An 18,158-nucleotide genomic window follows, 5' to 3' on the forward strand; every position below is an offset into this window, starting at 1 on the left:
GTACCTGTATAAAGCTTCTGCTGACATGGCCATCTGGTAATTACCAATTTGCCTCCACAATGGCACTGTGGCTCTCATATCCTATGGCTGTAGAGGACATGTGTTGAAGGTATAATAACCAAGTTGAAATGTGTGTAAAATCACAACTATTCCATAGGATTTTCCACCAGCAGGCACTGGAGGTTTGACGTCACCTTCACCCACCACCCACTATATTGTTTTGAAGTGGAACTAAACTCCTGTCCATTGAAGAGTTGAAAAGCTGCGAAGCAGCTGTGTGCCTAGACTGCGTCCATCCATCCTTTCTAGTTACAATGAAGTGATTTGTAATTTGGCTGGCCCTCCCTGTGCTGTGTCTTTGGGTTTCTTCCCCCTCCCTCCTCTCCTCCATTCTTTTGTTCCCTCATTCCCCATGCAGAGTGGCTCCAGGGCTACAGCACGAACGAAGCCTGGGCGGCCACTGGGTTGCCAGTTCTAACAGCTCAGTCTGCTACCCCTGAGATCATGACAGGTTTGTTTATGAGGTGGACGGAGCAGAAGTCAAACCAGGTCAACACTGAATGCGCCTCTCCCCTCCTCTTCTCTTTTCTCCCCTCCTCATCTCTTTTCTTTCCTCCCCTCCTCTCCTCTCTCCTGCCTCGTCTATTCTCTCCTCTCCTCACCCCTCTCCTCCCCTCCTCTCCTCTCTCCTCCTCTTCTCTCCTCTCCTCTCCTCACCTCTCCTCTCCTCTCCCCCTCTCCTCTCCTCCTCTCCTCTCTCCTCCCCTCCTCTCCTCTCCTCTCCTCTCCGCTCCTCTCCTCTCCTCTCCTCTCCTCTCCTCCTCTCCTCTCTCCTCCTCTCCTCTCCTCTCCTCTCTCCTCTCCTCTCCTCCTCTTCAGCTGCTGAGTAGCACGCTACCATTTCAGTGGAAGCATGCACTATATGTTTTGTTTGTACTTCTGGGAGGTGACACAGTTTAATCAAAAACAGAAAGTGCTTGAACCACCTTCCTCTCCTTTTGTCAGGCTGCCCTTCTCTCAGAGTGAAGCCAATTCGTAGCCTTCTATTTACCATCACAGAACGAAGCTGGCACTAAGACCGCTCTCAACCAACTCCATAAGGCCATAAGCAAACAAGAAAATGCTCACCCAGAAACGGCAATCCTAGTGGCCGGGGGCTTTATTACAGGCAAACTTAAATCAGTTTTACCTCATTTTAACCAGCATGTCACATGTGCAACCAGAGAAAAAACAATCTTACACCACCTTTACTCCACACACAGAGAAGCATACTAAGCTCTCCCTTGCCCTCCATTGGGCAAATCTGACCATAATTATATCCTACTGATTCCTGCTTACAAGCTAAAACTAAAGCAGGAAGTACCAGTGACTCGCTCAATACAGAAGTGGTCAGATTATGCGGATGCTACACTACAGGACTGGGACGGTTGAGCTAATGTGCGCTAATGCGATTAGCATGAGGTTGTAAGTAACAAGAACATTTCCCAGGACATAGACACATCTGATATTGGCAGAAAGCTTAAATTCTTGTTAATCTAACTGCACTGTCCAATTTACAGTAGCTATTACAATGAAAGAATACCATGCTATTGTTTAAGGAAAGTGCACAGTTATTAACTTGAAAAGTTATTAATTAACCAATTAGGCACATTTGGGCAGACTTGATACAAAATTTTGAACATTGGATCAGTCTAAAACTTTGCACATACACTGCTGCCATCTAGTGGCCAAAATTTCAATTGCGCCTAGGCTGGAATAATACATTATGGCCTCTCTTGCGTCTCTTGCATCGAAGATGATGGTACAAAAAAAATGTACCACAGACTTCAAAGTGTTTCCTTTCAAAATGGTATCAAGAATATTCATATCTGTCACGACTTCCGCCAAAGTCAGTCCCTCTCCTTGTTCGGGCGGTGTTCGGCGGTCGGGACGTGGTCAGGACGTGGTCAGGACGTGATCAGCTTCTAGCCATCACTGATCCTCTATTCATTTTCCATTGGTTTTGTCTTGTCTTCCTTCACACCTGGTTCCAATCCCATCAATTACATGTTGTGTATTTAACTCTCTGTTTCCCCTCATGTCCTTGTCGGAGATTGTTTGATTGTATGTGATGTGCATGTGTTATGTTGGTGTGCGACGGGTTTTGTACCCACTTTTGGTTTTTGTAGTTTCATCAGCATTTATTAAACAACTCAGTTTATACCAAGTTCGTTCTCCTGCGCCTGACTTCCCTGCCACCAACACGCACCCATTACAGTATCCTTGCTTCATGTTGTAACGTCTGCTTCCAACACGTAGATCTCGTGAGTGCAGCTCACGCTCCAGATCCCAATCACCTGAATTCTGATCACCTGTTCACACACATGTATGTCATTATCACACACTATTTAGGTCAGTTCTCTGCACCCCATCACTATGAGATTATGTTTATTTTGTGACCCACTTCTGTTCGGATCGCAGGTTTTCCCCGGGATTTAATCCTTCCGTGTACGATAGTTTTTGCCTGCCTCACTAACGACGCCTTATGTCTATTACCTGCCTGTACTTTAGACTATCAGATTTCCTGTTATCTACCTATTCCCTGCCTGTACTTTAGCCGGATCAGATTTCCTGTTATCTACCTATTCCCTGCCTGTACTTTAGCCTATCAGATTTCCTGTTATCTACCTATTCCCTGCCTGTACTTTAGCCTATCAGATTTCCTGTTATCTACCTATTCCCTGCCTGTACTTTAGCCGGATCAGATTTCCTGTTATCTACCTATTCCCTGCCTGTACTTTAGACTATCAGATTTCCTGTTATCTACCTATTCCCTGCCTGTACTTTAGCCTATCAGATTTCCTGTTATCTACCTATTCCCTGCCTGTACTTTAGCCTATCAGATTTCCTGTTATTTACCTATTGCCTGATCTCCCGGATGACGTTACTAGCCTTTTCCCTGCCTGTACTGTTGCCTGTGTACGACCTTCTGCCTGCCTCCTGTAATCCTTTGCAATAAACACCTGTTGCTTGAAACCAGCTCCCTGTCTCACATTCTGTTCATTACACATGTCCTGAGCTACAGGGAGTTAGATTTGTCATTTTAGGTGAAAATTGGGGGGAAAAAGGGGCAGATCCTTAAGAGGTTTTAAAGTACAAAAGGGGAAATAAATAAACATCAATATGGGTTGTATTTACAATGGTGTTTGTTATTCACTGGTTGCCCTTTTCTTGTGGCATCAGGTCACAAGAAAATGGATTGCACACTGTGGTATTGCACCCAGTAGATATGGGAGTTTATCAAAATTGGATTTGTTTTCAAATTCTTTGTGGATCTGTGTAATCTGAGGGAAATATGTCTCTGATATGGTCATACATTTGGTAAGAGGTTAGGAAGTACAGCTCAGTTTCCAACTCATTTTGTGTGCAGTGTGCACATAGCCTGTCTTCTTTTGAGAGCCAGGTCTGCCTACGTCAGCCTTTCTCAATAGCAAGGCTATGCTCACTGAGTCTGTACATAGTCAAAGCTTTCTTTAATTTTGGGTCAGTCACAGTGGTCAGGTATTCTGCCACTGTGCACTCTCTGTTTAGGGCCAAATAGCATTCTAGTTTGCTCTGTTTTTTTAAACATTCTTTCCAATGTGTCAAGTAATTATCTTTTTGTTTTCTCATGATTTGGTTGGGTCTAGTTGTGTTGCTGTCCTGGGGCTCTGTGGAGTGTGTTTGTGTTTGTGAACAGAGCCCCAGGACCAGCTTGCTTAGGGGACTCTTCTCCAGGTTCATCTCTCTGTAGGTGATGGCTTCATTATGGAAGGTTTGGGAATATCTTCCTTTTAGGTGGTTGTAGAATTTAATGGCTGGATTTTGATAATTAGCGTGTATCAGCCTAATGCTGCTCTTAATGCATGATTTGTTGTTTTACGTTGTACACTGAGGATATTTTTTGCAGAATTCTGCGTGCAGAGTCCCAATTTGGTGTTTATCCCGTTTTGTGAATTCTTGATCGCGAGCAGACCCCAGACCTCACAACCATAAAGAACAATGGGTTCTATTTCTCTCTCTCTCTCCCTTTGTGTCTCTCTCCCTCTCTCTCTCTCTTTCTCCATCGCTCTCTCTCTGACATGACCTTCCTGGCCCCCCTGGCATCATTACATCCACACACACCCCCATCACAACAGTGATCATTCTTGTCTTTGGTGCATTTTGAGGTGCAGGTTTGCAGTGAATATTTTTTTGTTTTAGTGAATATTTTTTTGTTTTAGTGAATATTTTTTTGTTTTAGTGAATATTTTTTTGTTTTAGTGAATATTTTTTTGTTTTAGTGAATATTTTTTTGTTTTAAGTGTTTTATTGTCAAATCAAATACATTTGCTGTTTGTGTATTCATAAGGGAAGTAGGGCCTAGAAAATCACAGGAAATCACACAGAAAATCTATTTATTTTATCCAGACAGATAAATATCAGCAAGCTAGACTAGATAACTGCAGCAAAATAGCTAGCTAGCTGTTCTCTGATTGGCTAAACGGACCCTTCTCATCTCAACTCTTTAGCTAAGATTGTACATGTTAAATCTTGGAAACTCCAGCAGCCGACATGAGACGTTCTAATTCTAGACTGATCAGATCAACCAAACTTCGATCGAAAGCTGAATAAAATTGCCTTGTCTTGCTTCTCTCGTCTGTACCGAGTGCAGCAATATCAGTAGGTTAGTTATTAGTTTCTCAACAACAGTCTTAACGGGAGTGGAAATCTCCCTCTAAGTGTTTTTTAATTAGTCCAGATCAGGCAGACTGTCCCTGGTGCTACATTCAACATTCTTCTAAGTGCCAGAATACTTGAAGAGTTTATTTCTGAAATGCTACATATCCATGTTCAGAAATATTAGATTAGCTTTTATTGTTAAAATAACTTTACGAAAGAGATTGGTCTGTTTTTTTTCTTCACTATCTAATCGTGACATGGGGTTTTTCAATGACAGACATGTATGTTTTATTTTTCAATGACAGACATTTATTTTTCATTTTTCAATAACAGACATGTATGCGTGTTTTTTGCACAACGCTACACTGTATACCCACCACCCTTTCAGAGAAATAAGTTGCTTTGCTAGGTGTTACACAGTCCAATGCAACGAATAACTACATTTTTAATAAAGAATATACATATTATACATTTACAACATCCATATTTATATATTTTTTAGAAACAAAAATGTATCAATACAGGAATATGAGATTTGTATGTAAATCATTTTCATTTGACATTGTAGTCATTTAGCAGTCATCTTATCCAGAGGGACTTACAGGTAGTGTATTAATCTTAAAATAGCTGGATGAGCCACATATCACAGTTAAATATACAAACTTTCCATTCCAGATTAACAATGGATATATAGCTTTTAGCAACAAAAACAAACTACATTTTAATACACACATAACATCTATGAATTAAAAATCGGAGCAATATTTTACACACACAAAAGGTACTATATAATTTCTAGTGAAAAAAAATGTAATGTGATAAAATGTAATGTGATAAAATGTAATGTGATAAAATGTAATGTGAAAAACCGCTACACGCAGCCTATATCATGGTCACCATATTAGCACCACGTCATAGTCAACATGGCTTCCAGAATGAACACGTTAGATACCCACTACAATCATGCAGTACAGTGTACAGCAAGCAGTTTAGCAGTTACATTAGCGTGCCCCGTTGGCAATAAATTAATAAAACCAAAAGCTTACCGAGACTTGGAATATTTCCAGTAGCCAGCTAACAAAGCATCCTTCTCTGTTTGAGCCGGGTGTTTGCGTAGGCTAAACTAGCTAGCTGCATTCACTAGTTAAGTAACTCTCTCTCTCTCTCTTCAATGTAGCCAGAGGACTACGGAAGTTAGCTGTCCTTCGGATACACCATGGTGCTACCCTACAGAGTGATGTTGAGGCTACTGTAGACCTTCATCGCAAAACAGTGTAATTTAAATCAATTATTTAGTGTTATTTAAATATATTTAGTGTTATTTTATCTGAAAAGTATTTTTCTTAAATTCACTGAGGAGGATGTCCTCCACTGAAACAACACTCACCAATAGACATGCACTTACGTAACCTACGAAACCGATGCAGCAAAGAATCTTAGGATTCTTCCCACTGTCAAAAGAAGATTGAAAAGTTGAAAACCCAGTGGGTAGTTGTAGTTAGGGGCAGTACGTTCCTGTCATACCAGTCAAGAGCTATGACTAGTTTAAATGACTCATAACTATTACATAAAGACGACTGGTTTGCTTCTAGGCCTGTCTACTTACTCCTGTTGAAGCAAAACAAAATTCTTCATTCTTTATCTAATGGAAAATAGATAGATGTTGTGATAGGGCTTACATTAAAAAGCATACCACCACTAGTTGTGGCAGGCTGGTAGCATACCTCTCAAAAACATCTCTCTAATGGTTTACAGACAAACCAATTGGAACATGTGTGTGTGCTGTGTGGGGTCTGTTCTTTGTGTGTGTGTGTGTGTGTGTGTGTGTGTGTGTGTGTGTGTGTGTGTGTGTGTGTGTGTGTGTGTGTGTGTGTGTGTGTGTGTGTGTGTGTGTGTGTGTGTGTGTGTGTCATCAATGCCTGCACAGTAAGTCTTTGAAGCAGCTGTCTGACAGACAAAGGCAGGAAGCATGTAAGCTCAGGGCTTATCTACCACAAACCTCCACCCCATACAACATTGCTTGATCCTGTATGTGCCACATCATTAGACATCACTCCTTACAGAGGAATAGGAGAGAGAGAGAGAGAGAGAGAGAGAGAGAGAGAGAGAGAGAGAGAGAGAGAGAGAGAGAGAGAGAGAGAGAGAGAGAGAGAGAGACAGAGAGACAGGGAGACAGAGAGAGAGAGAACTAGAGCACCTAACACATCTCAGGTCAGAGAGTTCTATTAGTCATCTCTCAGAGCAGACAAGGTGACATATGGACCCCTGGCCTGGCGTCAACTCCTCTGGTGTTTACCTCAACAAAAGAAAGACAGAAAATAACCTGTTACATAATTCTTCAACAGTTGGACTGGTGTTAGGATGTGCTTTTCCTTTTTCACATTAATTTATTAGCCAAGCTGTAAGTCAGACTTGTGTTAATACCTGTTAATGAACTATAGGTCAGACTTACAGTGTTAATACCTGTTAATGAACTATAAGTCAGACTTACAGTGTTAATACCTGTTAATGAACTATAAGTCAGACTTACAGTGTTAATACCTGTTAATGAACTATAAGTCAGACTTACAGTGTTAATACCTGTTAATGAACTATAAGTCAGACTTATTGTGTTAATACCTGTTAATGAACTATAAGTCAGACTTACAGTGTTAATACCTGTTAATGAACTATAGGTCAGACTTACAGTGTTAATACCTGTTAATGAACTATAAATCAGAATTACAGTGTTAATACCTGTTAATGAACTATAAGTCAGACTTACAGTGTTAATACCTGTTAATGAACTATAGGTCAGACTTACAGTGTTAATACCTGTTAATGAACTATAGGTCAGACTTACAGTGTTAATACTGTTTATGAACAAGAATAAATGATTAAAACAGTACCTGAGTCTAGGTTGGAAGGAGGCTTGGTGAAATGGAATGAGATGCTGTAAAAGAGAGTTCAGCTATGATTCTTAGTGTTCAGTAAATATCGATACATAGAGAAGAATGTTTCAATTGTCTAAATGCTTGCTTGTTGGTTGTTGTTTTATTTTCACACGCAATTAATAAATTGGTGTCCGGCATCCGAATCAGCAAAATGCTTTTTGTTTGGGTTTTATTTACATTCCTCGTTGCCAAAACGCAGCCGTCACCCACAAGGTTTTTCTCTCAAGGATGTCAAAAACATTGCTAGGGTGGTTGAGTGATTTTTTTTTTTAAAGTTTGAAATAGAGTCAAATACTTAAGAGTCAAATGCTTCATAGAGTCAAATGCTTCATAGAGTCAAATGCTTCATAGAGTCAAATGCTTCATAGAGTCAAATGCTTCATAGAGTCAAATGCTTCATAGAGTCAAATGCTTCATAGAGTCAAATGCTTCATAGAGTCAAATGCTTCATAGAGTCAAATGCTTCATAGAGTCAAATGCTTCATAGAGTCAAATGCTTCATAGAGTCAAATGCGTTATTTTGTCTTTTATTTTCCAAATGCCTCGTTGTTTTGTTGTTTGGGCACAAGGCACATCCCACGCTATGTGCCCAGCCTTCACATCTGTCTTTGGTAAAGACCCTGCCTAACCCCGACCCTAAGAGTCTGCTGGTAGCCAGCTTCCTCTCTCTCTCTCTCTGTACCCTCCCTCTACCATCAGGTATTATCAAAAACACCTACACTCATCTCCAATGGGACTCAACTGTGCCGTTATTCAGTCACACAGACAGAACCATACGGAGTTGAGAAGACTAAAATAACATTTTCAGACTAGATTCACAAAACGCACATGCTTTCTCATATGGACTCTGTATTAAAGATCTCCGGGACATCCGGGCTTCCTGTTGCACACCCCAGAACTATTTCTCTCTGTGTCATCCTCCCTCCATCTCACCTTCCCTCTATCCCACCATCCCTCCCTCCCTCCATCTGGCTGTCTTCCTTTAAGGAATAGCTGCCGGTAAATTACAGTAACACATGCTCCAGACGAGACAAGACGAAAAGATGATCTTTTGGAATACTGTCAGCTTCTGTCTGACTGACTCTCTGACTGACTGTCTGACTGACTGTCTTGTTGATCTGACTGTCTATCTGACTGTCTGACTGACTGTCTGACTGACTGTCTCACTGTCTGACTGTCTGTTGATCTGACTGTCTATCTGACTGACTGACTGACTGACTGACTGTCTGTTGATCTGACTGTCTATCTGACTGTCTGACTGACTGTCTCACTGTCTGACTGACTGTCTCACTGTCTGACTGTCTGACGATCTGACTGTCTATCTGACTGACTATCTGACTGTCTATCTGACTGTCTGACTGACTGTCTCACTGTCTGACTGACTGTCTCACTGTCTGACTGACTGTCTCACTGTCTGACTGTCTGACGATCTGACTGTCTATCTGACTGACTATCTGACTGTCTATCTGACTGTCTGAATGACTGTCTCACTGTCTGACTGACTGTCTCACTGTCTGACTGTCTGATTGTCTGTTGATCTGACCGTCTATCTGACTGTCTGACTGACTGTCTGACTGACTGTCTCACTGTCTGACTGACTGTCTCACTGTCTGACTGTCTGACGATCTGACTGTCTATCTGACTGACTATCTGACTGTCTATCTGACTGTCTGAATGACTGTCTCACTGTCTGACTGACTGTCTCACTGTCTGACTGTCTGACTGTCTGTTGATCTGACCGTCTATCTGACTGTCTGACTGACTGTCTGACTGACTGTCTCACTGTCTGACTGACTGTCTCACTGTCTGACTGTCTGACGATCTGACTGTCTATCTGACTGACTATCTGACTGTCTATCTGACTGTCTGAATGACTGTCTCACTGTCTGACTGACTGTCTCACTGTCTGACTGTCTGATTGTCTGTTGATCTGACCGTCTATCTGACTGTCTGACTGACTGTCTGACTGACTGTCTCACTGTCTGACTGACTGTCTCACTGTCTGACTGTCTGACGATCTGACTGTCTATCTGACTGACTATCTGACTGTCTATCTGACTGTCTGAATGACTGTCTCACTGTCTGACTGACTGTCTCACTGTCTGACTGTCTGACTGTCTGTTGATCTGACCGTCTATCTGACTGTCTGACTGACTGTCTGACTGACTGTCTCACTGTCTGACTGACTGTCTCACTGTCTGACTGTCTGACGATCTGACTGTCTATCTGACTGACTATCTGACTGTCTATCTGACTGTCTGAATGACTGTCTCACTGTCTGACTGACTGTCTCACTGTCTGACTGTCTGACTGTCTGTTGATCTGACCGTCTATCTGACTGTCTCACTGACTGTCTGACTGACTGTCTCACTGTCTGACTGACTGTCTCACTGTCTGACTGACTACGTTTGCATCTTTTGGATAAATGTCAGTTTTTGCATTGCGTGTGTGAGATTGTTTTTCAGCACTGCTTAACACAAAGCGGAGGGAAACCCAGAATATCAGACAGACAAAGACAGCATATCAGGCAGAGAGTACTTCACAAAGACAGTATATCAGACAGATAGCATATCAGACAGACAGCATATCAGACAGACAGCATATCAGACAGACAGTACATCAGACAGAATATCAGACAGACAAAGACAGTATATCAGACAGACAGAATATCAGACAGACAGAATATCAGACAGACAAAGACAGTATATCAGACAGACAGAATATCAGACAGACAGAATATCAGACAGACAAAGACAGTATATCAGACAGACAGAATATCAGACAGACAGAATATCAGACAGACAAAGACAGTATATCAGACAGACAGAATATCAGACAGACAGTATATCAGACAGACAGTACATCAGACAGAATATCAAAGAGACAAAGACAGTACACATTTTGTTACGTTACAGCCTTATTCTGCAATGGATTACATTGTTTTTTCCCCTCATCAATCTACGCACAATATAGATATCCCATAATAAGGAAGCAAAAACAGGTTTAGAAATGTTTGCAAATGTTTTAAAATGAAAAAACGTAAATATCACATTTACATAAGTATTCAGACCCTTTATTCAGTGCTTTGTTGAAAGAAGATGGTGCCGACTGACATGGCAGCTCTGCTTCTAGCTTCTAAGCAACTTTGCAGTATTTTTTATATATTTTTTGTGTTATTTTGAACATTAGTCCAGAATGTTTCTTGTGGGACTGTAACATACTCCGTTTCACAGAATCATGTCTCTCTCCGGATATACGGTCCCGGTCCATACAGCCAGCTGGGTTCTCAGTACATCGCGCAGACAGGAATAAAGAACTCTCTGGGAAGAAGAAAGGCTGTGGTGTATTTTATGATTAACTACTCATGGTGTGATTGTGATAATGTACAGAAACTAACCTCCTTTTGTTCACCCAACCTAGAAAACATCACAATCAAATGCCAACCGTAATTGATCCCAAGAGAATTATCTTCGGTTATAGTCACAGCCGTGTATATTCCCCTCAAGCTGATACCACGACGGCCACCAAGAAACTACACTGGACTTTATGCAAACTGGAAACCACATATCCTGAGGCCGCATTTATTGTTGCTTGGGATTTTAACAAAGCAAATTTGAGGAAAACCAACCGAAGGTATAGCAACACATTGACTGTAGTACTCGCTCTGGAAAAACACTCGACCACTGCTACTCCCACTTCCGGGATGCCTACAAGGTCCTCCTCCGCCCTCCATTTGGCAAATCAGATCACAACTCCATTCTGCTCCTCCATTGCTATAGGCAGAAATTCAAACAGTGAAGTACCCGTGCTAAGGTCTATTCAATGCTGGTCTGACCAATCGGAATCCATGCTTCAAGATTGTTTTGATCACGCGGACTGGGATATGTTCCAGGTAGCCTCTGAGAATAACATTGACGTATACACGGAAACGGTGACTGAGTTCATTAGGAAATGTGGATGCTGTTCCCACTGTGACTATTAAAACCTACCCAAACCAGAAACCGTGGATAGATGGCAGCATTCACGCAAAACTGAAAGTGCAAACCACCACATTTAGTCATGGCAAGGTGACTGGGAATATGTTTGAATACAAACAGTGTAGTTATTCCCTCCGTAAGGCAATCAAACAGGCAAAACATCAGTACAGAGACAAAGTGGAGTCGCGGACCCCAACGTCTTTCTCCCGGACAAGCTAAACACCTTCTTCGCCTGCATTGAGGATAGCACAGTGCCACTCACACGGCCCACTCCCAAGGACTGTGGGCTCTCATTCTCCATGGCCGACGTGTGTAAGACATTTAAGTGTGTTAACCTTCGCAAGGCTGCCGGCCCAGACGACATCCCTAGCCGTGTCCTCAGAGCATGCGCAGACCAGCTGGCTGGAGTGTTTACAGACAGATTCAATCTCTCCCTATCCCAGTCTGCTATCCTCTCATGGTTTCATCAGACCAGAGAATCTTGCTTCTCATAGTATGAGAGTCTTTAGGTGCCTTTTGGCAAACTCCAAGCAGGCTGTCATGTGCTTTTTACTGAGGAATTGCTTCCTTCTGGCCACTCTACCATAAAAGGCTTGATTGTGTGCTGCAGAGATGGCTGTCCTTCTGGAAGGTTCTCCCATCTCCACAGATGAACTCTGGAGGTCTGTCAGAGTGACCGTCGGGTTCTTGGTCACCTCCCTGACCAAGTTCCTTCTCCCCCGATTGCTCAGTTTGGCCAGGCGGCCAGCTCTTGGAAAATTCTTGGTGGTTCTAAACTTCTTCCATGTCAGAATGATGGAGGCCACTGTGTTCTTGGGGACCTTTTGGTATCCTTCCCCAGATCTGTGCCTCGACACAATCCTGTCACGGAGCTCTACGGACAATTCCTTAGACCTCATGGCTTGGTTTTTACTCAGACATGCACTGTCAAAAGTGGGACCTTATAAAGAGAGGTGTGTGGTATTAACATTTGATCTGATCTTCATCTAAATCACTTCAATAGACAATCATCAGATGATCTCCTCATGGCCACAGTATAGAGACAGAGTGAATTTTCATAGAGAACAAAGGAATTTCTTCCACCTCACAGAACTTGAGGTCGGACCAACATTTATGTTTTGTAAAGAGCAATGGTCCAAATTTCCTCCTGAACATTGTGCAGGTCTGATCTGAGGTTATTGCTGCCAAAGGTGGGTCAACTTGTTATTAAATCCAAGGGTTCACATACGTTTCCCACCCTGCAATGTGAATGTTTACACGGTGTGTTCAATAAAGACATGAAAACATATCATTGTTGGAGTGTTATTAGTTTTAGCAGACTGTTTGTCTATTGTTGTGACTTAGACGAAGATTTGATTAAATTAATGCAGAAATCCAGGTAATTCCAAAGGTTTCACATACTTTTTCTTGACACTGTAAACTTGGGAGTATCATAGTAAAGGGTCAGAATACTTATGTAAATAAGGTATTTGTAACTTCTGCTTCCAACTCACACCCTCAAACACATAGATCCCCTGAACGCAGCTCACTCTCCAGACCCCAATCACCTGAATTCTAATCACCTGTTCACACACCTGTATGTCATTATCACACACTATTTAGTACAGTTCTTTGCACCCCATCACTGTGAGGTATTGTTTGTTTTGTGACGCGTCTTTCAGAGCGCTGGGGTTCCCCGTGAGTTACTCCTCCAATGTGTGACAGTTTTTGCCTGCCTCACTAACAACGCCTTTTGCCTATTCCCTGCCTGTACTTTAGCCTATCAGATTTCCTGTTATCTACCTATTCCCTGCCTGTACTTTAGCCTATCAGATTTCCTGTTATCTACCTATTACCTGCCTGTACTTTAGCCTATCAGATTTCCTGTTATCTACCTATTCCCTGCCTGTACTTTAGCCTGTCAGGATTTCCTGTTATCTACCTATTACCTGCCTGTACTTTAGACTATCAGATTTCCTGTTATCTACCTATTCCCTGCCTGTACTTTAGCCTATCAGATTTCCTGTTATCTACCTATTACCTGCCTGTACTTTAGCCTATTGGATCTCCAGGATGACGTTACAGCCTTTTTTTCTGCCTGCCCCTGGGCCCAGCTACCTGCCTCCTCCTGTGCATGACCTTCTGCCTGTCCCTGGGCCCAGCTACCTGCCTCCTCCTGTGATCCTTTACCAATAAACACCTGCTGCGCCCTACACTTGAAACCAGCTCTCTGTCTCCCCTCGTGTTCATTACAGTATTTCTGTTTTTTTATTTTAATACATTTGCAAGAATTGTTTTCGCTTTGTCATTATTTTGTATTGTGTGTTGATTGATGAGGATTTTTCTTCATCCAATTTAGAATAAGGCTGTAACGTAACAAAATGTGGAAAAGGGGAAGGGGTCTGAATACTTTCCAAATTCACAAAGTCCCTCTGTAGCACATCATTACAGCTGCTGGAGAAAACATGGATTACATTTGGAACATCTAAAGTTAGAGCCAGAACACCAAATAACTGCCATTTCAGAAGTTAAGTAATGATGAATATTTACTCATACAGTACATTCCACGCATTGCGAGCATTACCATAAAAGTATCCCACCTTTTCTATTTCAAAATGAATCACCATCACGAATGCCCTCAGGAGGTACATAATAATAAGGTAGAAGTTTGCTTGTCATGATTTATTACTGTCTATGTTACTGTTCAATTTCTGTCTGTTCTGAACATGCAGCACAGTGAGATTAATCATCTCTGGTACATTGTGTACTTGGTGTACTGATACAGTAGGTACACGTTGGCTTTGATCTGAAAGGCACCAGTGTAGAGACTAGATAATACAAGACTGATGTGAAGTACAGACCTAGGGTCAAATACCATTTTTGTTTTCTGAGCTTGTCTGGCGTAGTGGAACCAATGGAATAGATCTCACAATAGAACCGTGCATATCTAGAGGCTCAGTGGAGGCTGGTGACCTGAAACATTGAAGGAGGATGGGAGACCCACGGTATACCTGTCACGACTTCCCCTCTCCTTGTTCTCCGTGTTCGGGCGGCGTTCGACGTCACCGGCCTTCTAGCCATAGCCGATCCACTTTTCATTTTCCATTTGTTTTGTCTTTGTCTTACACACCTGGTTTCAATCCCCCAATGACCTGTTCATTATTTAACCCTCTGTTCCCCCATGCTTGTTTGTGAGTGATTGTTTCTATGTAGGAAGGTCCGTTATTATTTAACCCTCTGGTTCCCCCATGCTTGTTTGTGAGGGATTGTTTCTATGTAGGAAGGTCCGTTATTATTTAACCCTCTGGTTCCCCCATGTTTGTCTGTGAGTGATTGTTTCTATGTAGGAAGGTCCGTTATTATTTAATTAACCCTCTGGTTCCCCCATGCTTGTTTGTGAGGGATTGTTTCTATGTAGGAAGGTCCGTTATTATTTAACCCTCTGGTTCCCCCATGCTTGTTTGTGAGGGATTGTTTCTATTTAGGAAGGTCCGTTATTATTTAACCCTCTGGTTCCCCCATTTTTGTCTGTGAGTGATTGTTTCTATGTAGGAAGGTCCGTTATTATTTAACCCTCTGGTTCCCCCATGCTTGTTTGTGAGGGATTGTTTCTATGTAGGAAGGTCCGTTATTATTTAACCCTCTGGTTCCCCCATGTTTGTCTGTGAGTGATTGTTTCTATGTAGGAAGGTCCGTTATTATTTAACCCTCTGGTTCCCCCATGCTTGTTTGTGAGTGATTGTTTCTATGTAGGAAGGTCCGTTATTGTGGGCTCTTGTTTTTGTATTGCATTTATTATATGTTGAGTAAAATACGTTTATTTACTCATATCTGCTGTCCTGCGCCTGACTCCTCTACACCAGCTACACATAGACCTCCTGACTCCTCTACACCAGCTACACATAGACCTCCTGACTCCTCTACACCAGCTACACATAGACCTCCTGACTCCTATACACCAGCTACACACAGACCTCCTGACTCCTCTACACCAGCTACACACAGACCTCCTGACTCCTATACACCAGCTACACACAGACCTCCTGACTCCTATACACCAGCTACACACAGACCTCCTGACTCCTATACACCAGCTACACATAGACCTCCTGACTCCTATACACCAGCTACACACAGACCTCCTGACTCCTATACACCAGCTACACATAGACCTCCTGACTCCTATACACCAGCTACACATAGACCTTCTGACTCCTTTACACCAGCTACACATAGACCTCCTGACTCCTATACACCAGCTACACATAGACCTCCTGACTCCTATACACCAGCTACACATAGACCTCCTGACTCCTATACACCAGCTACACATAGACCTCCTGACTCCTATACACCAGCTACACATAGACCTCCTGACTCCTATACACCAGCTACACATAGACCTCCTGACTCCTATACACCAGCTACACATAGACCTCCTGACTCCTATACACCAGCTACACATAGACCTCCTGACTCCTCTACACCAGCTACACACAGACCTCCTGACTCCTATACACCAGCTACACACAGACCTCCTGACTCCTATACACCAGCTACACATAGACCTCCTGACTCCTATACACCAGCTACACACAGACCTCCTGACAATGGCCGCGGAAAGCACAGAGATGACAAAGTGTATTTCCAAAAATCGTCAAAGACTCATTCTTTTAACCTAAAGCATTTAATAAAGACATTTGATGTACAATATCATTGGGAATGGGAATGAGAGGGCTACTTACACCATGCTGGAAAGGGATCACAGCCGTGATTGAATGAGAGTATGAGGCATGAGTTGAGGTGTTCAGAGGCTTGACAAGTGCAGGACAGGATTTGACTGGGAAGACAAAAAACTACAAGACAACACACGACACAGATAGACAAAAGAGCTAATAATGAGTTAGTCCAAGTAAGGAGTCAAATCACTGATGTGTAATAATGTGATTGACTCTACATACAGTAATGAGAGAAAATGGATAGAGGTACTCACAGTGATTGGAGGGGAAACATTCAATGTGCCAGTGGATGAGCGAGCACATGAGACGTGGCTTCAGTTCATGTCAGGAGAAAGTTGACAATGGTAGTGGAGTGGAGTAGTCATCACCTCTTAATCAGGGAGCAGGAGGGGACTGAGCTGTAAATACAAATAGCAGATACATTACATTACAGCTGCGCCATCGAAGGTTTGGACAACGAGTTTCTCTATGAAGTTAAACTCAGACATCTCAAAATTCGTCCTCTTGACACATCAAGTATTCCAAGAAACCTTCCTGAATAAAGCCCTGATCATCCACATACCTGACGATAGCTGACAACTGCAGGCAGACTGGTGGCACCACACAGTAGGTCCCAGAGTGGTGGGGCTTTTTTTAACAGTTGATCAGACTGAAAAATCCTCCTTTCATCCGAAACAGCATGTCAGATTTCTAATGTTTAGGTGTAGCCTAGGCTGCTGCAACATTTACGTCATGAGTTTTTGCTTGTGTCTGTCTGGAGTGATTATGTGTTATCATCTTTGCTAAATACAGACAGGCTGAAAGTATTTGAAAGAATACCCAGGTCTGGTAGTAACGTGTAATGCAGACTTGCCATTTACTACCTGCATCTAGCTGACAGACTGGATGTTGCCTCCTGCGTCTAGCTGACAGACTGGATGTTGCCTCCTGCGTCTAGCTGACAGACTGGTTGTTGCTATCTGCGTCTAGCTGACAGACTCGATGTTGCTTCCTGCGTCTAACTAACAGACTGGGTTTTGTTCCTCTGTGTGTCGTGGGTGGCCTGAGCAGTAAGCAGTGAGCAGCAGAGCCAGGGCTGTATGAGGTGAACCCAGAGAGAGAAGCTGGGCTGTGTCTGTGCCAAGCAGAGCAGGGCAGGAGATAAGCCTATGTAGTTTATGCCTGAGAACATGGCACTGATCACCCAGCAGAATGGCAGCGTGTGTGTGGGAGTCCAGCAGAAAGAGACCTCCGGGCCTCAAGCCCTCGTCTAACCCCTCTTGGCCTGGTCCCAGTCTCCAGCAGTCCTCAAAAGACCCTCCTCTGTCTAAACCTTTATGGCCTGGTCCCAGTCTCCAGCAGTCCTCAAAAGACCCTCCTCTGTCTAAACCTTTATGGCCTGGTCCCAGTCTCCAGCAGTCCTCAAAAGACCCTCCTCTGTCTAAACCTTTATGGCCTGGTCCCGGTCTATAGCAGTCCTCAAAGACCCTCTGTCCAGTATTGTGAATCTTGTGTTTGAGTGTGGCTGCGTGTGTGTATTGAAAAAAAAAAACATGTTATGCCTTTCAGGTTTTTCCTCTCTCTGTTTCACACTGTGTGACCCTGATGGAGGCTTGCACTTCTATAGAGTCCCCCCCCCCCACACACACACAGAAACACACCGCTTCCCCGTTGTCTCCATGTGTGCCCTTCTCACCAGCCCATGGTCTATGTGTTCAGCCACGCCCCTCTCCCTTAGCCGTGTAAGAACGTGAAGGGATGTTAAGTATTAAGTAAACGGAGAGTTTTATCTCAAAAAGGTGTGATTAGATTTGGGAACCCTTCCGTCATCTGACTAAACACCTGTCGCTGTGGCAACCTTTCCCAGTCAA

General features: G+C 42.9%; 1 long non-coding RNA gene across 1 annotated transcript; it reads right to left on the reverse strand.

Annotated features, from left to right (window-relative positions):
- Positions 1–6,557: 6,557 nt before the first annotated feature.
- On the reverse strand, positions 6,558–17,894 carry LOC118965489. Its single transcript, XR_005052768.1, has 3 exons — positions 16,563–17,894; positions 16,315–16,425; positions 6,558–7,612 (listed from the first exon to the last, which is right to left on the reverse strand). It is a non-coding gene; the product is annotated as an uncharacterized LOC118965489 (long non-coding RNA).
- Positions 17,895–18,158: the final 264 nt, after the last annotated feature.

The sequence above is a fragment of the Oncorhynchus mykiss genome, chromosome 8, assembly GCF_013265735.2.
Source record: "Oncorhynchus mykiss isolate Arlee chromosome 8, USDA_OmykA_1.1, whole genome shotgun sequence".
Lineage (NCBI taxonomy): Eukaryota > Metazoa > Chordata > Actinopteri > Salmoniformes > Salmonidae > Oncorhynchus > Oncorhynchus mykiss.